The sequence below is a fragment of the Leiobunum rupestre genome, chromosome 11 (assembly GCF_980474605.1).
Source record: "Leiobunum rupestre chromosome 11, qqLeiRupe1.1.hap1, whole genome shotgun sequence".
Lineage (NCBI taxonomy): Eukaryota > Metazoa > Arthropoda > Arachnida > Opiliones > Sclerosomatidae > Leiobunum > Leiobunum rupestre.
The window spans coordinates 3,616,930-3,629,342 of NC_143394.1; positions in this window are offsets into that span (position 1 = coordinate 3,616,930).

Below are 12,413 nucleotides of genomic sequence, written 5' to 3' on the forward strand. Positions count from 1 at the left end.
TGCCATTTGTTTAGAATCTCCAAGTTTTGGTGCATCGTTTATCTTTGGTAATCGTACAGTGAATCTTCCTGTAGAGTCACGTGTATGTAATTCTTCAAAGTTCTTTTCACATTGAATTTCTGTTGGAGATAGTATTCTTCGAGGCTGGATGTCTTCTAGCTCCCAAAGATGTTTCAAATCTGCTTCCAATGTACAATGGTGGACCTTTATTTTCGAACTTCTTCCGGACATCAGCAATGGACCGGAAACTGCCCATCCGAAAAGAGTATTAAAGGCACCTGGAAGACCTTCTTTCCCCTTGCAAATGCCATCTTGTAAGAGCTCTAGATACACGTCAGCACCTAGTAAAATATCCACTTGTCCAGGGCTATGAAAAGTTGGATCAGCAAGTGTTAAGCCTTTCAAATGTAGACAATTTCCAGGATCGAACGGACTGTTAGGTAAATAATCCGTGACCTTTTTCAGGACGATTGCCTCGACGATGACCTCCGACGTGTTAATGATATTTGACTGAATATTCACCATGACACTGCCTTGAGAGGTGTTCATTCCGGTTGCTCCAATTCCGTCAACCGAGACGTTGAAACGTGTTCGCTTCAATCTTAGTTTCCTCGTGAATTGTTCCGTGATGAAACTGGCTTGAGAACCCGAGTCCAGAAGCGCTCGGGCTGGATAAAGTTGCTCGTCAAGTCCCTTGACTTGGACCATTGCGGTTGCCAAGATAACTTGGGTTGATCCAATTATTTCACGAGATGGGCATGAAACTACACCGGAGGTTGCCTTCGTCTTCGTTAATTCCTTTTCTTGATGTAGAAGTGTGTTATGTCGTGCGTTGCATTTCCTACAATGACCAGATTTGCAGTCATTGCTTTGATGACCGGTTCGTAAGCAATTGAAACACATGGCACTCCTCTTGACCATGTTCCAACGCTCGTCCGAAGATGCATTCAGAAAATTGGTACATTTGTATACAGAGTGTATTTCGTTGCAAAAGTGACACGTCTCGCTCAGAGCACCATGATGAGCCTTTGTACTCGGTCTCTGATGTAATGGAGGCTTCGACTTGATTGCAGTAGTTGTAGGCGGAGCTGCTGCTAAGGCTCTGGCCCGTTGTTCAAGAAATGTAACGAGATCCTCGAAAGTTGGTCTTTCGGTCCCCCTCAGGGAAAGTTCCCATTGTCGGCGAGATTCTGAATCCAGTTTTTCCTTTACAAGATGAAGTAGTATGGAGTCCCAATGTTGTACTGGTTCTTTGAGAACCTTGAGCGCCCTTATGCATTCGGCGGTGGTATCGATGAGCGTTCGTAAAGCGGATGAAGATTCTTGGATGACGTTAGTTTGACTGAAGAGACGTTTTACGTGTGCATCGATGATTTCCCGGGTATTGTTGAACCGATTGTTTAAGATATCCCAAGCTTCCAGATAATTAGCGTCAGTTACCGGAATAGATTGAACTAGGAGCGCTGCTTCGTTTCGTAATGATGACTTCAAATACTGAAACTTCTGAGCTCCGGTGAGCGATTCGTTGTTGTGTACGGTGCCCGTGAAGAGATCGTGAAATGGAAGCCAATCGACGTAACCACCGCTGAATGATGGAAGTTCCAGCTTCGGTAAACGTACATCACTAGCTGGTCTGACTTGTCTCACTGGAATGTTTGCTGCTCTTTCATTCGATTCAGTGACGAGTAGGATTGTCAGATCTTCGAGTCGAGCGATTAGGGGGTTGTATTCATCTTCGTGATCCGCGAAATCGTCGTCGTCGGGATCGACATTTGCAACTACGGCATCTTGAACCTCATCCAAGTCTTTCGAAAGTTTTTCCACCTTGTCTACATACAGCTTCAAGGCGACGTCAGATAGATTCGTTGCTGTTTGACCCACCGCATTTTCAATCCTGGTGATCTGTCCCTTGATAGCTGCTCTTCTCCTCACCAGAACATCCATGATGACTTATGTTGATTCGTTTACGATCGGGATATGATCGATGGTTTAAACGGTTTCCAACGGAGAATCCACGCTAATTTTCACTGTCTCTCACGGAAAGATAGCCGATTCGATGATTAGTTGAGGAACATAATCAAGTTGACGAATGTATCCGGCTCGACGGACCAAAAAATGTCGTGAACAGCGAAATAAAAGACGCGAACTTTTCCGACATAAAAACCGGTAAACCTTTTTCCTCTTATTTCAAAACAGAACTGGCCGTTAATTTATTTTTACACGCGCAAAATAACACCTTTTTTAACAGCAACCAAAAACTCACTTTCACGCGCGCGTGCGCTATATAAACATTTGAAAACGAATATAGATACATGTACTATACAAAATTACGATGTGTACAACCGAACACTAATTCTAGTTGAAAACCCCGGGCTTGAACTATAGACCGCAAACCTGGCGCCATCTATAGTTCAAGCCGGGTGTTCTATTCAAGGTCAGGAAAGACCACCTTTGTTTATCAACCCCTCCCCCCCCCCCTTATTCTCTTTAAATTATATTTTTTAAGTCAACACGGGGGCAGTATATAAAGCCGTCCCGGTCATATTAAATTTAGAGAATCAAGGATTGGAGACGACTCGAGAGGCTGTCGGACTGCCCAGAGGGACCGGTGAAAAGAGAGCCCGGGGCCAAAGTACAGTTGAGAGCCCATGTGTTTGTTCGATTCAAAGTGAATTATTAACGTTATTGTGTTTGAACCATATTGTGTTAAGTGCGTGGTCAAGACCGTAGGCAAAAGACCGGAAGAACAACGTAAGACTATTTTTTCACTTAAATTGTGATACTTGAAAAGTGTGATACTGAAAAGTGTATGTTAATGGTTAAATAATTATTCAGTGGCTACAATAAGATAATTGTTAGAAACGTACTTAAACTGATACTAGGTTGGAATTGTAGTTAAAGTCTAAAGACCAGAATAAAATCTATATTTAATTGAACCTTGAACTGTATTGTTTTAACTCAACTCCTCAATTTATTAGCACGGTTATCCCGAATAATATAAATTTCGATGTAACGGCGGACGAGTGATTCTCGTTAATTTATTTGCGCGGGAGTGGCGAAATTTAAAGAACTGTAGATCCCTCCTACAACAATCGGCACGATTTTCCTAAATTTTCGCCCAAATCGAAAGCAGTCGTTATAACGTGGCGCAATCGGCAGGATAACCGATTTTAAGCTGTTGAAGAAGAGAGTGAAAAATTACGGTGTCAAGTTATTAAACAAATTGTTAAGAATTTCTGAATAATAATCGTAATTAAGAGGCTAAAGTTACTTTGTGTCGATGCTCCGAGTGTACCGAACCAAAATGTGTAGATCCTCGATTGTCAAATTCCCTGAAATGAGCGCACCCACGTTGCTATTGATTCCAGTGTGTTAAGGACGTTTAGTGTTAAGACTTTATGAAGTGTCGTGTATAAATTAGAATCAAACAATGCAAGTGTTTCTATTGTTGAACTATTGTTACTCTAAATTAGCATAAATGAAAAACAAATTATAAATACTTTTAGTCAAATTGTTTTAAGTATTGATACAAGTTGTGTAGCCCCACGAGCTTTAATTACCCTAAACTCAAATAGGGCCACAATGTGTATTTCAAATTATTTAAATGTGTAAATTGTTTTACCGTAACAATGTCTTGGAGAGCTCGACCAGAGCCATTCTCTCCATCTAGTTCACCTCCTAACAATGTCAACATACCCCTAGAAAATCAGGCACATTTTATGAACAATCCTATGGCGCAAGCGAGTGCATCTAGTGATTTAGCCCGCTGTCTAGAACAATTAGAACTTTCCGATAGTGATCGAAATCACGCTCGTAATATATTTCGACGAAGGGAAGGGATAAATACTCCAAGATTACCTAATTACCTTGGGAGAAGAGGGCCGGAAGCTGTTAGTAGTCCAGTAATTACTACGCCACAGACCACAGAATCCCAAACCCCTCTTGTTACGACTAGTATCCAATTTCCCGCACCTCCGCTAGGTAGTAATTTCCCAAGCGTTAAACAGAGTACGCCTTTTGTGCCTATTACTACATACCATGGCCCGGTGGGTACACGTGTTGCACCGACAGTTGCGAGTTATTCCGGTAATTGTGGAATTCCTAGCCCGATTACTCAATTAAGCCAACCAAATTATCCCGTAGTTTCGCAAAGTAATGTAGCTAAGAACTTGCTGTATAGTGCCCCACCCTTGCCACAAATTTTTCAACAGGTGAACCCTCCACCTGGTTATCAACAAACCAACCCATCCCAGCCACCTAATTTATCCCAGTTCAGTAATCAACAACCAATACCCCCGTATTTGGTATACCCTACATCTATCCCTAGAGCTAGTAATGTATCAAGCTATACAGGCAACCCGCAAGTTGCAGCCCATAATAGACCGGTTATACCCCCGGTTGTACCAATCCAAAACCAACCACAATTACTACAGCCATCAGTTGCCCCTAGTCAAAGTTATTGGCAAATACCTGTTTCAAGACCACCTAAAATCACTCATATTAAGTTTAGTGGAGATGAACATTCCGACCCTAAAGACTTTAAAGATAGTTTACTCGAATACCAAGATGCCATGCGCATATCCGAAGATGATCTACTTAGAATCCTACCACTACTATTTGAAGGTCAAGCCAAGACCTGGTACCGTAGAAATAGGGCTCTAATACAATCCTGGAGAGAATTTGAAACCCTCTTTGACCAGCAATTTCTCACAGGCTTTTATAATAATAAAATCTGGTGTCGCATTTACGAGTCCAGACAAAAAGTTGGAGAATTGGCAGAGAGGTATGTAGAAAAGTTGATAGCCTTATATAATCAGCTATCCGATACTAATCGTCCCTCGGAAATCATGATTATACAACAAATTCGAATGGGTCTCTTACCAAAATATAATGCTTTATTACAGTCTAATGCAATGTATACCTTACGAGATTTACAGATGGCCGTCATGAATGCTGAACCGATCGTCCAAGCATTTGGAGGTCCTGAGCCATACCAACCCTCGGCAAGGACCAGGCCGCAAATTGGGTATACTACTAACCAACAATTGCAAAGACCGCCTAGAGTAGCTGGAGCCTGCTATCGATGTGGATCAACTGAGCACTACAGTCGCTACTGCCCAGAGAATGCAAAGCCAATACAAGCAACCGGGGACCCACGAATTTCGTCCCTCCAAGAAATGTCCAATCAACGAATGGAGTTGGTTCCACCTCACCCTACGCCCACTATACCAACAGGATTCCAAAGGAATTCAGAACCTGAATTTCCAATAACCAGTATAATGGTACTACAGGAGCCGTCTCAGGTTGAAGGGAGGACTGCCATTAAAGAAAACCAGCAGCCACCACCTACCCTAATTCAAGCGGGCGTTGTACTAGGAGCCAGACCAGAACTCAGTAACCCGAGCCATGACCAGACACCTCATGAAACCCACTCGCCGATAATGAGTGAAACAACTGCAGAGGATCCAATAGTTCTGGATCGAGTCCAAACTACGACGATTCACCAACGGATTCTGAAAATCAACTTTTGGACTTTCCTACTAGTTCAATAGCCCAAATCAATCCATACTCTTCGGACAATCTACGTCGCGAATGAAAACCAGAGACTGATACTTATGTAGAAACTCCTACTACAAAGTCATCAGAAAAACAAATTCTAGAACGTGAAACTGTCAACAAAATGCCCTCACCACCAACTGAGGCTCGAAAACCTAAAGTTGACTACGCTGGAGACTTTGGTAACGGTACTGAAATTACTAAAGATCTAACTAATGAAGTTTTTGTTTTCAAGGGTACTACCCCGACCCGCTCCATGAACAATTCTAGTTCTGTTACAGCAAGAAACCCGTTTTCCATTCCTTCGATTATAAATCCGCTTATAATCGAGTCTACCATCAAGCAAGGAAAGAAGTTACTTCAGGGAAAGCATAACGAAGGTAGCCCTTACGTAGCTGTGTATCTAAACAACCAACCGATTCAAGCACTTGTGGACACCGGATCTCAGCTTTCCTATATCGACACTGAAGTCTTCAAGAACTTATACCCGAATTATCCTATTTACGAGTTGCCTAGAAGCAGGTCTCAACTAGCCACTCAACATGTATACGCAGAGAAAGCAGGACCAGTAACCAGGGCGATGCAACTCACCGGTCCAAACGGACCAACGCTTCAGTTTGCTTTATACCTGTTGAAAGAGTCATCCTTTCCTATCATACTAGGATACGACTGGTTGGTCGAGATGGGAGCCTGTTTGGATTGCAGATCCAGTAACCTTATCATTCGATTTAATGGAAATCAATTGATTATCCCACTAACAGCTAGAGACCATGCAAAGAAAACAACCACGCCAGAGCCGGGCACCGACAATTTAACCGATGCCAAGAAAGAGCAAGTAACTTATTCCAACAACTCTGTACTAACTAGTGTTTCTCTTCCAACTTCAGAAGAGTTCGGTACCACAACCATCACGGAAACGCCAACGGTCACAATGATTACCGCTATATCATCATCGTCTGACGGCCGGAACACTAAGTTATATCCACCGATGGAGCAGGCCGGGCTAATGTCGACGACTTCCTGGCCTCGAACACCTCTTCCTACTATTCGAGCAAAATCAGAGACAGACGAGAAATGTCAATGGAAGCCATAAATAGATCCTGGACCGAGGTTTTCCAGCATCACCCCTGACGTCTTTTCAGTGCCAACCAATCCTCACAACCTTCCGGTCCAGACGTCAACGACCAAGTCGTTGTGTGCCTTTGACTCCGATAAAGCCAACGAAACTAATGAATTAACAAAGCAAACAGTGAAACTCTTACAGAAGGCAATAATTACCAAATGGCCAGATAGACCTCCAGAACCACTACCAAACAGATTAGGTAAGAAGGACTTCTCAATACCTCTTCCTAACGAAACTTTCTTTTTTCAAGGTGTATATAAATCACCGGGAGCTGAACTTGCACTGAGGATTCCCTTGCCTCAGGAAGTTCCTTTTCGAACCCCAACTAATCGAGCAACGTATAGCGCAGAATCTCTCAATCTTGGTGTGAGGACTCCCTTGCCTCACCCATACGATTGCTTGGATCGAAGTGAAAGCGTTCTTACCAGAAAAAGCCAGAATCAATCACGGGAATCTGAATCAGAAAATGTCAAAGCATTCAGTTTTTTCCGGAGCTCTTCCAACCGGGATGATGGATGATTAACCCACCCTAAGAGTTATAGAGACAACTCCACTTCTACTATACTGATGAAGACCATGCCAACCACGATTTCTGCACCCCACATATCCCAAAACCAACCCTTGGCTTTGGATAGTGCGACGACGAGCGCAGTACACGTTTTGGGACCAGAAATACGGCTGTTACCTAAAAGACAACGGAACTTTTACCACCGTCCAACAAATCCTTTATCAGAGAGAACGCAACCCTTCGCGAGAGTTGAACCCTGCAGCAGCAACACTGAAACAAGCGAAGTTACCGATGAACTGTTACTCCATCCGGACGACATTATCGAGGAATTCGCCAGACTAACCATCTCTAACCAAGACACAAACCAACCCGAGGATGTGAAAGATCCAGTGCTACCAGCAGAGAGTCGTCACAAACGGAAACGAAAGCCTAAACAGATTGACAAATCCAAATTAGACTTTACAGAAAAACTCCGACAGTGCCAACTGGATGGGGGACGCAAACCAGGCGCTATTGGGAATGCCACAGCTCCTTCGGCGACGATCCCAAGTATACCGAGATGGTACGTCGCCATTATTGTCAGTACTGACATGGAACGAGGAATAACTTGGGTGTTTAGTCTTTAGTTTAACGCATATAATAGTTTTCAAGTGGGTGTCTTCAATGAGAAAATCTTGGAGTTCAGTTTCTGATAAATCTGGAGAAAACCTGTTGACAAAAAGCTAGGGCCTTTCTTTTGGGTTTCACATGTTTTACGACAGCTCGCAATTTAGATTGAGTCTTAGTTCCACTATAACTATCTCTGACTGACCGTTTAACATCTGTTGCCGTGGACGGAGCCAAAGAAGCCTTGGTTATAGATTTTTTGACAATTGTATTAAGGGTCGGTGCTGTACGATCATCAGTGACAGGGTTTAAATGATGTTGTTGATATAATTAATAATATTAAAGATATAATTAATAATATTAAAAATATAATTAATAATATTAAAAATATAATTAATAATATTAAAAATATAATTAATAATATTAAAAATATAATTAATAATATTAAAAATATAATTAATAATATTAAAAATATAATTAATAATATTAAAAATATAATTAATAATATTAAAAATATAATTAATAATATTAAAAATATAATTAATAATATTAAAAATATAATTAATAATATTAAAAATATAATTAATAATATTAAAAATATAATTAATAATATTAAAAATATAATTAATAATATTAAAAATATAATTAATAATATTAAAAATATAATTAATAATATTAAAAATATAATTAATAATATTAAAAATATAATTAATAATATTAAAAATATAATTAATAATATTAAAAATATAATTAATAATATTAAAAATATAATTAATAATATTAAAAATATAATTAATAATATTAAAAATATAATTAATAATATTAAAAATATAATTAATAATATTAAAAATATAATTAATAATATTAAAAATATAATTAATAATATTAAAAATATAATTAATAATATTAAAAATATAATTAATAATATTAAAAATATAATTAATAATATTAAAAATATAATTAATAATATTAAAAATATAATTAATAATATTAAAAATATAATTAATAATATTAAAAATATAATTAATAATATTAAAAATATAATTAATAATATTAAAAATATAATTAATAATATTAAAAATATAATTAATAATATTAAAAATATAATTAATAATATTAAAAATATAATTAATAATATTAAAAATATAATTAATAATATTAAAAATATAATTAATAATATTAAAAATATAATTAATAATATTAAAAATATAATTAATAATATTAAAAATATAATTAATAATATTATAAAAATATAATTAATAATATTATAAAAATATAATTAATAATATTATAAAAATATAATTAATAATATTATAAAAATATAATTAATAATATTAAAAATATAATTAATAATATTAAAAATATAATTAATAATATTAAAAATATAATTAATAATATTAAAAATATAATTAATAATATTAAAAATATAATTAATAATATTAAAAATATAATTAATAATATTAAAAATATAATTAATAATATTAAAAATATAATTAATAATATTAAAAATATAATTAATAATATTAAAAATATAATTAATAATATTAAAAATATAATTAATAATATTAAAAATATAATTAATAATATTAAAAATATAATTAATAATATTAAAAATATAATTAATAATATTAAAAATATAATTAATAATATTAAAAATATAATTAATAATATTAAAAATATAATTAATAATATTAAAAATATAATTAATAATATTAAAAATATAATTAATAATAATAAAAATATAATTAATAATATTAAAAATATAATTAATAATAAAAATATAATTAATAATATTAAAAATATAATTAATAATAAAAATATAATTAATAATATTAAAAATATAATTAATAATATTTTAATAGTATTAATATTTTTAATAGTATTATATTTTTAATAGTATTATATTTTTAATAGTATTATATTTTTAATAGTATTATATTTTTAATAGTATTAATATTTTTAATAGTATTAATATTTTTAATAGTATTAATATTTTTAATAGTATTAATATTTTTAATAGTATTAATATTTTTAATAGTATTATATTTTTAATAGTATTATATTTTTAATAGTATTATATTTTTAATAGTATTATATTTTTAATAGTATTATATTTTTAATAGTATTATATTTTTAATAGTATTATATTTTTAATAGTATTATATTTTTAATAGTATTATATTTTTAATAGTATTATATTTTTAATAGTATTATATTTTTAATAGTATTATATTTTTAATAGTATTATATTTTTAATAGTATTATATTTTTAATAGTATTATATTTTTAATAGTATTATATTTTTAATAGTATTATATTTTTAATAGTATTATATTTTTAATAGTATTATATTTTTAATAGTATTATATTTTTAATAGTATTATATTTTTAATAGTATTATATTTTTAATAGTATTATATTTTTAATAGTATTATATTTTTAATAGTATTATATTTTTAATAGTATTATATTTTTAATAGTATTATATTTTTAATAGTATTATATTTTTAATAGTATTATATTTTTAATAGTATTATATTTTTAATAGTATTATATTTTTAATAGTATTAATTATATTTTTAATAGTATTAATTATATTTTTAATAGTATTAATTATATTTTTAATAGTATTAATTATATTTTTAATAGTATTAATTATATTTTTAATAGTATTAATTATATTTTTAATAGTATTAATTATATTTTTAATAGTATTAATTATATTTTTAATAGTATTAATTATATTTTTAATAGTATTAATTATATTTTTAATAGTATTAATTATATTTTTAATAGTATTAATTATATTTTTAATAGTATTAATTATATTTTTAATAGTATTAATTATATTTTTAATAGTATTAATTATATTTTTAATAGTATTAATTATATTTTTAATAGTATTAATTATATTTTTAATAGTATTAATTATATTTTTAATAGTATTAATTATATTTTTAATAGTATCAAGAATGTATTTATTTATACTCAGGGAGAATGAATATGTCGAGATTATTTTTAGCGTTTCTCCAATTCCACCCGTTGGGCCCCCCGGTATGCCCCTCCGCTTTAATAAAATCAAATAATACTGCAATCTCATTGGTTCTTAAAAATTAAGTTTTTTGACGCGTTAACGCTGCTGCGAGGACGCAAAAAATAAGACCGCCTCCTTTTTTCCTCCCCCCCCCCCTTAGCGTGACGGGGTTAGGGCCTCAACGTGTCCGTCGATAGTCTCGACATATTCATTCTCCCTGAGTAGAAATAAATACATTCTTGATAGTATTAATTAATATTAAAAATATAATTATTAATATAAAAATATAATTAATAATATAAAAAATATAATTAATAATATTAAAAATATAATTAATAATATAAAAAATATAATTAATAATATCAAAAATTTAATTAATAATATAAAAAATATAATTAATAATATCAAAAATTTAATTAATAATATTAAAAATATAATTAATAATATTAAAAATATAATTAATAATATTAAAAATATAATTAATAATATTAAAAATATAATTAATAATATTAAAAATATAATTAATAATATTAAAAATATAATTAATAATATTAAAAATATAATTAATAATATTAAAAATATAATTAATAATATTAAAAATATAATTAATAATATTAAAAATATAATTAATAATATTAAAAATATAATTAATAATATTAAAAATATAATTAATAATATTAAAAATATAATTAATAATATTAAAAATATAATTAATAATATTAAAAATATAATTAATAATATTAAAAATATAATTAATAATATTAAAAATATAATTAATAATATTAAAAATATAATTAATAATATTAAAAATAAAAAATTAATCGACCGGTTAATTAATTACATGCCTAATGGGCTCGACTGGGGTCCTAAAGACTGAAGACTATAACGATTTCAACCAATTTCGGTCAAAAAATTGTAATATTTCCGTAATTTTTGGTTTAAATATGCACGACAGACAAAAGTCACCCTAATTCTAGTTGAAAACCCCGGGCTTGAACTATAGACCGGAAACCTGGCGCCATCTATAGTTCAAGCCGGGTGTTCTATTCAAGGTCAGGAAAGACTCGTTCGCGTTTCGCTACCTTATTTCCTACACCAGGTAACTCAAAAAACTTGTTCGCTACGTTATTTCCAAAACCAGGTAACTCGAAAAACTTGTTCACTACCTTATTTCCAAAACCAGGTAACTCGAAAAACTTGGTTTTTATAAAAATTAATTTAAATGAAAGTGTTTGCGTTTCGCCACCTTATTTCCAAAACCAGGTAACTCGAAAAACTTGTTCGCTACCTTATTTTCAAGACCAGGTAACTCTAAAAACTTGTTCGCTACCTTTTTTTCAAGACCAGGTAACTCGAATAATTCTTTTCCGATAACATTCCTCTTGGGTTTATTAAGTTCATATTCAAGATGATTGGAAATTTGTTCAAATTTAAATTTAATATTTAAATTAAAGTTAATACGTCAGTGGGATTGTGTGTACCATAGAAATCTCATAGGTAACTAGAATGCTGCCGTGTAACTGGCAAATGGGCCAAACGCCGTGGCAGACGATAGCCAGATCTCAGCCACACAGAGCTCAAAGAGT